This window comes from Ylistrum balloti, unplaced genomic scaffold, assembly GCF_031769215.1.
Source record: "Ylistrum balloti isolate Yb309-2 unplaced genomic scaffold, AGI_CSIRO_Ybal_v1 Utg372546, whole genome shotgun sequence".
NCBI lineage: Eukaryota > Metazoa > Mollusca > Bivalvia > Pectinida > Pectinidae > Ylistrum > Ylistrum balloti.
Genome location: NW_026783122.1, coordinates 1 through 14,625, shown reverse-complemented (window position 1 = coordinate 14,625; position 14,625 = coordinate 1). Strand labels below are relative to the sequence as shown.

General features: G+C 36.7%; 1 long non-coding RNA gene across 1 annotated transcript; it reads right to left on the bottom strand.

The window, feature by feature from the left end:
- Nucleotides 1–1,083: 1,083 nt before the first annotated feature.
- On the bottom strand, nucleotides 1,084–2,145 carry LOC132564696 (uncharacterized). Its single transcript, XR_009554903.1, has 3 exons — nucleotides 2,082–2,145; nucleotides 1,676–1,805; nucleotides 1,084–1,149 (listed from the first exon to the last, which is right to left on the bottom strand). It is a non-coding gene; the product is annotated as an uncharacterized LOC132564696 (long non-coding RNA).
- Nucleotides 2,146–14,625: the final 12,480 nt, after the last annotated feature.

The window sequence follows — 14,625 nt, the reverse complement described above, 5'->3', positions numbered from 1 at the left end:
TTCTCCATACCCTCCTCCTACCGTCATGGAAGTCAACACAAAACCTAGACTCATCTGTGAACATAACATTTCTCCAATGACGTAATTGCCAATTCAAATGATGAGTGGCCCATTGATGTCTGGATTGTCGATGACCTCTGGATAAAATTGGTCGGACTGCTGGTCTTCTAGCTCGTAAATTAGAGGCATGGAGTCTGTTTCTGATTGTCTGGGATGAAATCCTTAGATTTGTAGCACGCTGAAACTGAAGATTCAAGACAGGAGCACTCAAAAACCGCTGACGTCGTGCCGTGATGCAAATGAATCTGTCCTGTCGGGCTGTCGTACAGCGTGGTCGTCCAGATCTGGGGCGTTGACGGACGTTATTTGTCTGTTGATAGCGATTCCATAGCCTACTAATCACGCTCTAAGAAACATGAAGCTGTGCCGCCACATTTCGTTGAGTTTGACCAGCTTGAAGGAGCCCTATAGCTCGCGCGGCTTCCATATCATTTAAATGTCTTCGCATGATTAGTTTTTCAAGTTTTCGTTACAAATTGATTAAATGTTTCCAAATTCAACTTTTTTTAGCTTAGAAGTAACAGAATCAAAACCTGCAAGATTCCTCTGTAGTAATAGACCAGTCAGTTTTTCACACCACCATAGTTAACTAGAGCGGAACGGCAAGACCTTCAGATGCACGTGCTTTCACCTTTGACATGACTTTAGGTACATATTGGAGAAACTACGAGTGCAATTACCGGCAATACATGATTTGAATTTTTAAAGATATTATGGTCACAATTTATGATCCTTAACTTATTTTGTCCAGTATATATTGAATTTTCACCTCCAGACCAATAAAATCAACAGATGATGAAAAAATTAACACATGGTAAATGAAAAGAAAGACTTGAATGAATAAAACTTTTCAGTAGATTCCCAGATTTCTGTTACTGGACATAACCGATTTTGTGGTGAGTTTTTGAGACTTTTACAATGAATCTATCAAGATAAACTTGTTTAAAATAACCCAGATGCAACTTACATATTTTACATGTACAATAAATCTAAAACTGCTGTGAACTGCAAGAACTGCACACTACCTGGTCCCTGGCAAGGACATGGACAGCAAACTGCTGAGTCCTAAGCAAAAGGTCATGCATGCGGCTGAAAACACATCAATAAAATTGTTTATTGGACTAAAAGTTTTCTTATTTCAATCATAGTAGTTCTGGTTTTCACCAATCTGGAAGACAAACTGGTCTTTTTTGTTGTACGAAGTTGATTCAGTTAGCTCATATTGAATTAACCTATTTGCCAAGTAATGAACTATGGAAACTTATAACTTAAGATGGCAGTTGGATACATTTTTCATATTCTTTTCCGTTTCAATTAAATAGTGATTAAAATATTACTTGATCTTAAATTTTGTCATTGAAATGAAGACTACAAGATCATGAAATCTGGATGAGTCATAAACACCTTAATATGTATGAAAACATACAGAAGAGATTAAGTATCATACGGAAGAGATCAAGTATCATACGGAAGAGATCAAGTATCACACGGAGGAGATCAAGTATCACACGGAGGAGATCAAGTATCGCACGGAGGAGATTAAGAATCATATAGAAGAGATAAAGTATTATATAGAAGAGATTCAGTTTTCAAATTCTGATAAAAGAAATTTTACCTTGAATGATTCAAACAGAAGGAGACAACTGCTGGGTCTAAGGAAACGCTGCTGAAGGATGTACAGGTTACTCCTCTTTTCAACCAGCTGTTGTTTAAGATATCATGTCCAGACGTCGTTACAACCACCACTGAAAACAGACATCAAGCAAGTTTTTGATCGTTCATTGTTCTACCTTTTCCATATACCAGGAAACTTTGCCAATTCTGTCCTATATGTTCCGACACCTATTCAGTTCAGACTACTCACATTTTCCCATTTCAAAAAAGGAGAATTTAGTTTTACAGCAATTACAAGGATTTAATCAAAACCTGCCTTGATGTGCAACACATTTCTCAGACTACACTCTCTAATACAAAGTGGCATGCTGTAATGATAAACTGAATTTCACTAGGAAGATACTCACCTGGCTGTGGGACCTTCCTCATAACATTTTTATAGGCATCACCAACATTTGTCGACTTTGCCTCTGAAATGAATACAAAGTATAAATTTTCCATGCTCTGAAGTACTTCTGTGGAGTGAAAAAAAAATGTGTGCAAATTGGAAACCATGACTTCTGGTCAAAATTTCTTACAATAGATGTACATAAACAAGAATTTCATAGAAAAGTGTTGCGTGCCTAGGACAAAAATCTATTTATACTAAAATTGACCTTGACCTATGACCCTTGAACCTGAAAAGCAATAGCAAGCAGGTACTTTTGGTGAGGAATCACTGTAAGGAGTTTGAAGTTGATCGGCCAAAGGTAACTCAAGTTATCGTGAAAAAACCTTAGTGCAGATGCCGACATCACCATACCTATATGTCACCTTTTGCATGCGACACAAAAATATATGATTGCAAATCTCATTTGAAGAGTGCGCTTCATAAATTGTATATCTGCACTCTGATTTTTACAGCAAGTGAGATGGTTATTTGACAACTTTTCTCATAAAGCAGCACAAATATCTGTGCTACTGTGACATTGATAGAGGGCCAACGTCCACCATTTGAACAAACTTGGCGAAGCTTCATTACAACATGCTAGAGTCAAATATCAGAACCCTAAATGTCTGTTTTCTGAGAATTCATTCGACCTGTGTGACCTTGAAAGTGGGTCAAGGTCAATAATTTGAAAAAGAGACTTGGTAGAACTTTATCTAGCTTGCCAAATGCAACATAGAATCCTAGGCCTTCAGGTTTTATAGACGGCACATGATGAAGAACAAAGTAGAAAATATTGACTCTTGGTCATCTCGACCCATTGTTACTATAGAATCATGTCAACTAAACTACATGTCAAGGTTAATATTACATATGCACAATCAGTGGTCCTACTGCTACAATCACTACTTAGTTTTTGCTATTTTGAAACACAAATACACCACAGTGTTTTGAAGTGAAAACCTACCTGAAGTTCAAGTAGTAAGGCACCTGACGAAGAAACCAAGTATCCAATACAACCCTTCTGAGTGCGTTGTGAGCTGCACTTCCCTCTTCTAACCATTCCTGGTCTTGGTCTGCTTCGGCTATTTGTGACTGCATTGACCAAAGTCCGATTTGCCATAAGCCAAAGCCCACTTATGTTCGTAAACACAATGGTGCAGAGTAGCTCCCAATAGTTCCTGAAGAATGTTGCAAGTATTAGGCGTACACTATCAGTTATCAAATCGTGATTTTTTTAGAAAAAGAGGTTCATAAATTTCTTTCTCAATTAAAGATATAGCATTATAACAGTATATTTTGTTTTATTTTCCCCCTTAATGATAGCTTTCCACAAAATGTGTCAGGAAATCTACATCACATAGGTACATTATATAATACATATTGACTCTATCTACTTAAATATATTTGAACTCTCAATAAAATGGCTGACTAATACACCTGCAAAAAAATGGGAGACATAATTTATTAGCACTGAAATTGAATACTTAGATTGTATACTGTATAATTTCTCAGCGTGAGGTAGACAGCGCATTCTTTTTAGGATTGAATTATTTCTACCGATTCTTTGCAATTTTCATGTTACATTTTACATCTATTTTGGTTTGAGCTAGTGTTTTCCATATACACTATGCATGTAGAATTCTTCGTCAGATGGAAACAAGACTCCTAAACCAACACTCTCTCCATCATCAAAATCATCATCATCGTCGTCATCTCCGCTTTTTTCTGCTCCAAATTCTAGGTCTGCCAGTGACACTTTTTCCAGCTGTTCCTGTTTTTAGGTCTGCAACAAAAAGATTATTGAGATTACCAAGTAAGATCTCAGTAGACAGCAATGCCTACCTGTAACTCTTACCCAAATCTATTCTTATATTTGTAATGTTTTATGTCTTATTCAGAGCCAAGGTCTTTAGAAACTTTCATGGTAAAGGAAAGCCAGAGTGCTCAAAAAAATGTTCTGTACATTTCAACTAATCCAGGGTGATTTTTAACTCGGTGCTCAAAAGGTTCGTGTATCAAGATAAGAACTAGAAATATGTTTTGGTGATTATGTCTCCCTTTCCAACAAAAATATATATCATTTGACCTTTGAGCTCAAGGTCAAGGTTATAGTGAACTTTTGGTAAAGCACTGCACATCTTCAGATGAGGCAACTACACATCAAGTTTGATGTGAAGATATTCTTTACAGTTTAGGAATCTTTTGGCAAAAACAATATTCTTTATCTTCGAGGTCAAGGTCACAGTGACATTTTTGTAGTGCACTGCACATTCCCGTCTGGTGATGTAACTGCACATCAAGTTTTATGAAAGATTTCTTTTTACGAAATATACCCTGGACAAATTATTATTTGAAGAACCTACGTACCTATTTTGGTAAAAATGTACCTGACCGACCAGCCGGTTTCCAGCGAGGTTGGCCTCTCCCTGCCGCCGGACCTGCAAATATACAAGTCTGACAAGTGTGAATATATTTGATTAATTGATAATAAAATCGTCTTACCAAAGATGGGGGTAAAACCGTCAATAACCGAACGCCGATATGGACGAGAAATCGATTGCCTGTGATTTGCAGGCCGCGAACTGTTGAAAACAAAGCTCCGCTGCTTGTATCAACGTTAACACTGTTCGCAGGGGAAGAAAACACCATGTACAGAAAAAAGCTCAAATTCGGTGCAAACAAATAATACCTTCTCTCGTGACAATCGAATTATGAACTCAGTAGATCTACCAGCCGAGGCGCACCGTATTCGACTCCTGTTTCACAATCCCTCAAGGCAAGAAAACCCTGCTAAGCCACATACAAAAAACATTCTCACCCCATGAGTGTGTATGGAATAACAAGTTCTGCACTGAATGCGTGCCAACTGAAATTCCCATATGTTCGAAGAAATATCTGTATACGACTCGCGGACATTTACCAGCCGAAGGAACTTGCGTTGTGGGAGAAGTACACAGTTTGAGCGGACCTGATGAAAAAACCAACTTCGTCCAGTACTCCAATTGCTAGAGTTCCCAGTAGGGTCTGAATTTAGCCTTGTAAGAACTTTAATCCCGACACAATATAGATTTCATTCCTACAACAGGTTTAGAACAGAGAACCTACGTACCTCTATTTTGGTAAAAATGTACCTGACCGACCAGCCGGCTTCTCCCTGCCGCCGCACCTGCAAATATATAAGTCTGACAAGTGTGAATATATTTGATTAATTGAAAATAACATCGTCTTACCAAAGATGGGGGTAAAACCGTCGATAACCGAACGCCGTCTGTGATTTGCAGGCCGCGTACTATCGAAAACAATGCTTCACTGCAACCTTCAGCCACAACCCTCCAATCCAGGGCAACCTTGCGAAAGTAATCAACTACAACAGCTCCAGTACAACCATGCGTGGTCAGCTCATCCCAGGATTCAACTGTAAAATATTATTCTGAGAGGATTTAATATTTTAGATTATCAACAAAAACACTGAATACCCACCAGTTTTGGTGAAATTGGTGGTGCTCCACCACCATGGTGATTATTTTGACAAAAAATCTAAAAAAATCACACACAAATGATTTTAGAAGATTTTTCAACAAAACATTCACACTATTTGACATTTATCGCTATCAAATTGAACACCTTTGTCAGGCCACCAATTATTCAATTAATCAAAGCATACCTAAACTTGGTACAAATGTACCTCACTGCGACCTACAGCCACGATCCTTCAATCCAGAGCAGCCATGCGAGGTAATCATCTACAACAGCTCCAGTACAGCCATGCGTGATTAGCTCCTCCCAGGTCTAAGCTGTAAAATATTATGAGGAATACCCACTGAATCACACACAAATGATACCAGAGGGCAAACTGTCGGTAGTACTGCAAATATAGACAACGGCCGGGTTGGATTGGGTCGGGCAGTTAAAGAGAGACACTGTTAGTGTCTATTATCACAATTTCGACAAAGGAATACCCACTGAAATCACATACAAATGATACCAGAGGGCAAACTGTCGGTAGTACTGCAAATATAGACAACGGCCGGGTTGGATTGGGTCGGGCAGTTAAAGAGAGACACTGTTAGTGTCTATTATCACAATTTCGACAAAGGAATACCCACTGAAATCACATACAAATGATACCAGAGGGAAACCTGTCGGTAGTATTGCAAATATAGAAAAGGGCCAGGTTGGATTGGGTCGGGCAGTTAAAGAGAGACACTGTTAGTGTCTATTATCACAATTTCGACAAAGGAATACCCACTGAAATCACATACAAATGATACCAGAGGGAAACCTGTCGGTAGTATTGCAAATATAGAAAAGGGCCAGGTTGGATTGGGTCGGGCAGTTAAAGAGAGACACTGTTAGTGTCTATTATCACAATTTCGACAAAGGAATACCCACTGAAATCACATACAAATGATACCAGAGGGCAAACCTGTCGGTAGTATTGCGAACATAGACAACGGCGAGGTTGGATTGGGTGGGGCAGTTAAAGAGAGACACTGTTAGTGTCTATTATCACAATTTCGACAAAGGAATACCCACTGAATCACACACAAATGATACCAGAGGGAAACCTGTCGGTAGTATTGCAAATATAGACAAGGGCCAGGTTGGATTGGGTGGGGCAGTTAAAGAGAAACACTGTTAGTGTCTATTATCACAATTTCGACAAAGGAAAACCCACTGAATCACACACAAATGATACCAGAGGGCAAACCTGCTGGAAGTATTGCAAATATAGACAAGGGCCGGGTGGGATTGGGTGGGGCAGTTAAAGAGAAACAATGTTAGTGTCTATTATCACAATCTCAACCGAAGAATACCCACTGAATCACACCTGCCGATCATCATCTTCATTAATCTTCATCATCAAACTGCCGTCTTGATTCAATTTTGTAGCAAATCATTATTTCAACCAGTAGCCATAATCCTCTAATCCAATGTAGCCATGTGAGGTCTAGTACATCCACACTAGGTCAGTTCCTTCAAGTATCCATCTGTAAAATATTATTGATTTGTGTTGAAATCAAAATTTTATAAAATATTAAAAAAAATAACCGGCAGTTAATTTTACCTCTCACGGGAAATGCAACACCTTGGGGTCATGAAATTCACCCATATCCTCCTTGGACAATGTCAGATTGTGCATCTCTTGATTTCCGAAATTATTTTTTTCTTTAAGTTATCTTTATCAAAACTTTACAAGCATCACATTTCAAATAAAATTCCACTTTCATTCAGGTGATGCAATCATTGCAAGAAATCAAACTGAATGCTTAAACCAATTTGACAGAAACAGGACAGCAAAAATTGGAAATCCAAATGCCAATTGAGCGTGCATTCCTTATCTTTCATGTGCTGAAGCTTATTAAGATTATAAAAAAAAGCAACTGATGGATGTTTTCTCTTTAACAAGAGGTCCCCGGACCTAAAGACTCATGTGACCAATTTCAACAATGTCCACCAGTGATAAAACTGCAAAGGGCCATAACTATGTAAATCGGTTCCATAATAGCAAGGTTGCACACCCAGGTTTCTTCATGGTCCATTGAAAGAAAGTAACAAGGCCATATCTCTGTAAATTATGAATGAATCGGTGACATTTTCAAACTCATCCAAATATATTGTACAATTTTGGAGACTGGAGAAACAAAGTGATTAATAGCTATAATGTAATACAAGCAGTTCCAAGTATCCTGTATTTTATTGTTTTTCAGTTCATTCATCTATTTACATTCACGAAATTAAAGTTAGCCATTTCATGCCAATTTTTTATAGCAAGTCTGAAGGTCTTGTGCAATGAATGGTCAAGGTCATAACTTAAACTAGTGTCAGCAAACTGTCAGGGCCTGTGTACCAAAAATAAAAGACAAGATGTATTGATCTATCTAAAAACACACTACAACAACTTTAACATTATCTGTCTACAAGACACACACTTTTATCAGGAGAAAGCGATAGAAACACTATGGGGGTCTAAATGTTTTTTAAAACTCCTTTCAATCAAATGCCCGTGAAGTAAGTATTGTGTTTAATAATAAAGACGATGGTATGGGAAATATGTTAGCTCTTGATATAACTATTGAAAAAAATAGAATTACTCTTGTAAATATATATGGCCCAAATAAGGAATGTCCTGATTTTTATGAAAATTTAAGAAACACTTCAAGATAATTTAACAATTCCCCATGTATTAATCTCATCAATCTTGTTCTGGATCCAAAATAAGACACACATATTTATGAAAACATTAACAATTCCAGAACTAGAGATAAAGTTGCTGACCCCATAGAAGAATTTCCTCTTGTCGATTGCTTTAGAATTACCCAGAATATAAATGTTATACTTGGAGAAAAAAAACCCTTTTAAACAAGACTTGACTTTTCTTTTATCAGATAACCTTATGAATTTAGCAGAACAAACACACATGCATGCAGGATACAGAACAGATCATTCACTAATAACACTAGAACTAAAAATAAATAATTTTGAAAAAGGTTGTGGATTATGGAAATTCAATAATAGTCTTTTATACGACACTAAATATGTGGTACCAGTCCCCCCACAAATACCACCCCAAACCATTACACTTCCGCCGCCAAACAAGATAAAACAGAAAATTACTGACACTAAACTACAATACGCATCACCAAGGTACAACCAAAACAACACAAAAAAAGAAAGGTAACACTTCTTTATTCTGTGATTAATTAATTAACCCCTTCATAAATCCTTACCAATCATGTACGAATAAAGTAATTGATCAATTCTGATAAAACTGCAGTCATGGTTCATTATAAAACTTTGCGTTCAGTTGATTTTATTCCACTGTAAAAGACGTTAGGTCAATTTCAAAGGTAACACCATTAGTAATGGGTATGGCCACTGTTTGAGAAGTAAACAGCATTGCAGCATTGAAGCATAAAGGTGCATAACTCTTGCCAAGAAGGGTCACAGACAGCATATAGCAAATGTCATTTCTATAACTCAAAGCATAACCAAAGAAAGTCAAGAAAACAATATTCCAAGAGAATTTTCGAAGTTTAGAGGGGCATAACTCAGCCAAGAAGGGTCACAGACAGCCAGGAATCAAAATTTATCTGTACCCTTGCAACAAGAAGCCATATACCAAATTTCATTTCGCTAACTCAAAGCATAAGCCAAAAAAGTCTTAAAAACAATATTCCCAGGAAATTTTCTAAGTTGAAAGGGGCATAACTCTGCCAAAAAGGTTCACAGACAGCTGGGAAAAGAACTTCATCTGAACCCTTGCATCATAAAGCCATATACCAAATTTCATTTTGATAACTCAAAGCATTACCGAAAAAAGTCCAGAAAACTTTCCCATGGACAACAATGACGCAGTCGACGCCGCGTGACGGCAGACAAAGTGATCCCTAAGTGTCCGCCTACTCTGCAGGTGACACAAAAACTATATAAATTAAACTATTTACAAACTTGAAAAAAATAATAGGGAACTTATCACTAGTCAGGAGGAAATATTGAAGGAAATTGAATTATTTTATAAAGATCTATACTCCAAACACTCTGAAAATACTGAGGATGTAGACTTGGAAGAATTTCTTAAAGGTCATGAATTTTAACATACTCAGTGATTGTCAAACAAATAACATTGAAGGAGATTTGAAAGAAAATGAAGTACTATTAGCTCTAAAAAATATGAAAAATAAATCTCCAGGATCAGATGGATATACTTCCGAATTTTTAAAAAAATTTTGGCAAGACCTAAAACATTTTATTATAAGATCTCTTATTTCATTTTAATGGCTCAAAATCTTCATTCATAGAGGCTATAAACATGTTCGACAAATATGCTAAATTATCTGGGCTGAAAGTAAATACTGAAAAAACAAATGTTATTTGGATAGGGAGTAAAAAATTTAGTGCTGATGTATACCATCATAGATGGCAACTGAAATGGGAAACAACCAGATTTACTTTACTTGGAATAGATTTTTCTGTCAATTTGGAAGACATAGTTCATTTAAATTTCAATAAAACAATTAGCGCTATTGATAGCAAACTACAACAATGGTCGAAAAGAATTTTAACACCTATTGGGAGAATAACTGTTTTTAAATCACTTATCATTGCAAAAAAATCCCCATTTGTTTATATCTCTACCTTCTCCAAGTAAAGAGTTCATACAATCTCTGAACAAAAAATTCTTTAATTTCATTCGGCAATCTCCAATTGATCGAATAAAACACTCAACAATTATTCAAGATTTACAGAATTTTATATATGGCCCGAGAACTACTTGGATTAGGAGATTACTCCTTTCCAAAGATAGTGAATGGTCGAACTTGTTGGAAGAAACTTGTGAACTCAAAAAAAAAAAAAAAAAATAGCAAAATTTGGAATTGTATACATTAAAAATATTCAGACACAAAACATGTTCTGGAGAGATGTTATTAAAGCATGGATAAAAGTCTCAGAAATGATAAATATTAAAAGTTTTGCTGATCTTTAAAAATTGTCAATTTGATACAATTAAAATTTTAAGATTGGTGAGAATTCTGTAATTTTTATGACTTATTTACAAAATGTAGTTTTTGTTGGAGATTTGGTTCAAGAGGAGGTGGATTTTTAAGCTATGGTTACTTTAAAAAGAAATATAACTACTGGAAACTTTCTACATTATATAAGTATTTGTGAATCAATCAAAACATTTATGGGAGATAATGATATAAGAGCACATAATTTATCTATTCAAAAACTTTTTATACCTCTCCACATTAATGTGATATTAAAAAATAAACAAGAGTACCGCAGAGTAGAACAATATACGCCTGTCCCAAGTCATTTAAGAATAACTCAGAAACTATGCATGCGGGGCGGGCTATTTTTATACGCGACACTCCAGTGTCTCTAGACATACATGTGTACAAATTATGGTGACCAGAGAGCAAGGAGTCACAAAAATATGGCCCGGAAAAGGGAAGTTTATGAAAAATCAACTAAGGGGGAATAACTCAGAAACTATGAATGCAAGGCGGCAATTTTTATACATGACACTCTTGTCACCTTGATATATATATGTCTACAAAGTATGGTGACAATAGACCAAGGATTCACAAAGTTATGGCCCGGACAATGAAAGTTTACGACGGACGGAGGGACGCCTAGACGGACGGACAGACAATGCCATACCATAATATGTCCCGTCACATGACGGGCATATAAAAATGGATAACCGACTTGGAACTAATCAAAACGGAAATGGATATCTGGCCTTTCGTGTTGAACTCTCATATGGGATGTCAAAAATATCATAATGTACAGTACCCCCATTTACACACATATTAGATCTTACAAGTATTATACAACATACTGGAACAGATATGGGTAGTAATCAATTTCATTCAGGTTTACAATGAATATTACCTTCAGAAAACTACAACACTAACAGAAATATGTCAACATATGTAACAAACATACTGACAAAGTATCTTTTCTTCACATCAGTCTAATGCACATCCTACTCGATTTGATAATTTCTGGAACAAATCTAGATCACTCATATGCTCTTGACAAATAGAGAAACCAAGGTGTAAAACAAGCACTTGCCTTAAAGGAGTACATGCACCTTATTAATATATAATGTGTGAACAGTGCATATTTTGGTGTGTGGATCTGTGGTTGTGTGAACAAGTGTTGGCCACTGTATATGCGTGTTAATCCATACCTGTGTTAAGAGAAAATAGCATCAGTGAGTATTCTATACACCGAGTGTTGGTAGTTGTGTGTCTAGTGATGGCTAGGTCTGTATATAGTATTTGTATCTATCGTATTTATCAACAGTGATTATATATGGTAATTATTTACGTAACTACATAGCAAAATATTTGAAGGATGAATGTGTGAAGCGGTGTGTGAGAGCCCCCCTGTGAGGGGACACAATTTGTTTATGAAGGCTGACCGGAAAGCCCTAACGGACCTTGGCAGTCTGCCAATATAATCAGGGGCGGATACAGGAATTTAAGTTAGGGGGGGGGGCGTTATAATTAACTTACTTAACTCTTTCTGTCGTTATGTGATCAACTATAATAAAGTTACTGTATACTTGAAAATTAGCCCAACTTAAGTCATCTATAGCTGTTTAGAACAGTGATAGTCATAACATACGACCAAGACCATCCAGTATACTTCGTAACTCACCCTTACTCTGCCAATTTTAGGGGGGGGGGGCGTGCGCCCCACACGCCCCCTCTAAATCCGCCCCTGATAATCATGAATGTTTTGTGACAAAAAAAAAGTCTGATGGCGTTGATGATTATGATGATGATGAATGTATTATGTTGATGATGGTGATGATGATGAATGGATGACATTGTTATGACACTGATGACCAAGTCTGATGTTCTTGTATCATAAAGTACTAAGTATGATGGTGATGATGATGATGGTTGGATGATTGTAGTGATGATGAGGATGATGAATGCAGCAGCATTGTATATCTGTAATGATTTTCTTGTAATTGTATAACTGTCTACAATGTATTGGAAAAGACTAAATTTCAAAACAAAAAATAATCCGAACAGGCTATGGTTGACAGAGTGAACTTATCAGCTTAAGATCATTGCTTATGTAGGAGACTATGTTTATCTGCACACCATGCAGACAGGAAAAGGCCAGAAACTTCAGTCTCTCTATAATGGACCCTTTGTTGTGGACCAAGTGTGTTCTGATCAGGTAATGCTCAGTGACCCTACTTCCGTGGATTGACAACCACAGTTTATTCATGTAAACCGTCTGAAGATGGCATACATCCGTCAGCCATCTCCTCGTCCCTACCTCACAAGTTCTATCACCACACGAAAGGACACGCCCAGTGTCAATTGCGGTGTTCATACAGAAAATCCTTCTCTTCACAATGATACAACCCTTCAAAAGGAACCTCAACCAAATAGGGCACCTGTACAAGTGCGTCCCAAACGAACCTGTGGGAAACCTGTCCGCTATCAGGACATGGAATCCAAAGATATGAGGGTAGATTCTGACAGTGCACCATACTACAAAGTTAAACGTGTTGTAGGCCAAAAGGGATCAGGATCTTCATTAAAGTACTTATTACAATTTGCTGGCAAAACTGCACAGAATGGAGTATGGATTGATGCCTGTGTTTTAAACCAAGGATATGTGTCGAGCTGTTAAGGCACACCCACCCCTATCCTGGAATACTAGTGTACTTGTATTAAAAATGAACTAAAATTGACAGCTCAATATATTTCAATTCAGCTTTTCAACTTTTATGTCTTAGTTTGTCAGAGTACATGTCCATTAAAGAGTTTGTAATGTTGATAAACAGAAATATTTGGATAGTTGATTAGAATGATTAAAGAATTGAACAGTTCGGACAATGATAAGGCCATGAACTTGTTCTGTTTCCTATATTTGTTCAATCAAATTCCTTTCTAGTCCAATTGTTAATGACTGTAGTAGTCTGTTCTTGACAATTCTTATATTAAATTTTATGTTCTGATTATGTGCCAAGACATGTTTATGGAGTTGTCTCCCTTGGTAATTGACGAGATTGCTGATAGAATTTACCTTATTGTTTCAAAGTGACTGTGTTATAATTATGAAGAAAACATCATCTATATTGACATATATTTCATTAAATACCAGGTCTGATTCAATTAATTAAAGTCCTGTAACAATTATGAGATTATGATTCATAGAAAAATGTTACAAATTAGAATGTTAAATTGGTGATTTAGCCATGTTTGTAATGGATACACTATAAAGTTAGCGTGTGTACTATATAGTAACATGGATAAGAGTATTTCTGATAGTTGTGTCTGAAAGGCATAGTACAAACCGATGTAGGAGTTGGTTCTACTGTTAGACGGCAGTTTTGGTATTTTCATACGTTCCAGCCAATCAGAGCCAAAGATCGACTGCGACATATACCTGTAGAAACTGATCCTCATGCTGAAGATAGGTCTTCGTGGTGATGATGATTTCATAAGATGACGTAACTAAAGCATCGATTGCTCATGACGAAACACACCACATAGTGTTAGTCCTAGCTTTTTTTCGGAATCCTTTCCGTATGCTTCTTTGCGACATCGTCTGATGTAAGAGCGGGGCCAGACCTTGTAGAATTTTGTTTTGTTTCATTTCCAATGCCGATAAAGACTGTGTCGGAACAGAATATTCCAACTGTGTCAAAGAAATGTCTTCACATTCGTTTTTCAGCCTCTTTCAATCAACGCATTGCCTTACATCGGTTAACCAATCATGTGCAAGTATATCCTTAATTGGACCATAATTGATTTCGCCTTGTACCACTCAGTCATAGCACCGAAGAAGAATCAAAGGTTAAATGCATGTAGCCGGCTAAATGGGTTAGATTTATTATGTGAAACTGAAGATTTCACTTAATAAAATCTCACATTTACATTGATCTGTCAGAATACAAATTAATGTGATGTTTTTCAGTTAATCCTGTTTGTAGTACATTACTGTGCATACATATATAATGCCTTGGTGCAAAATTT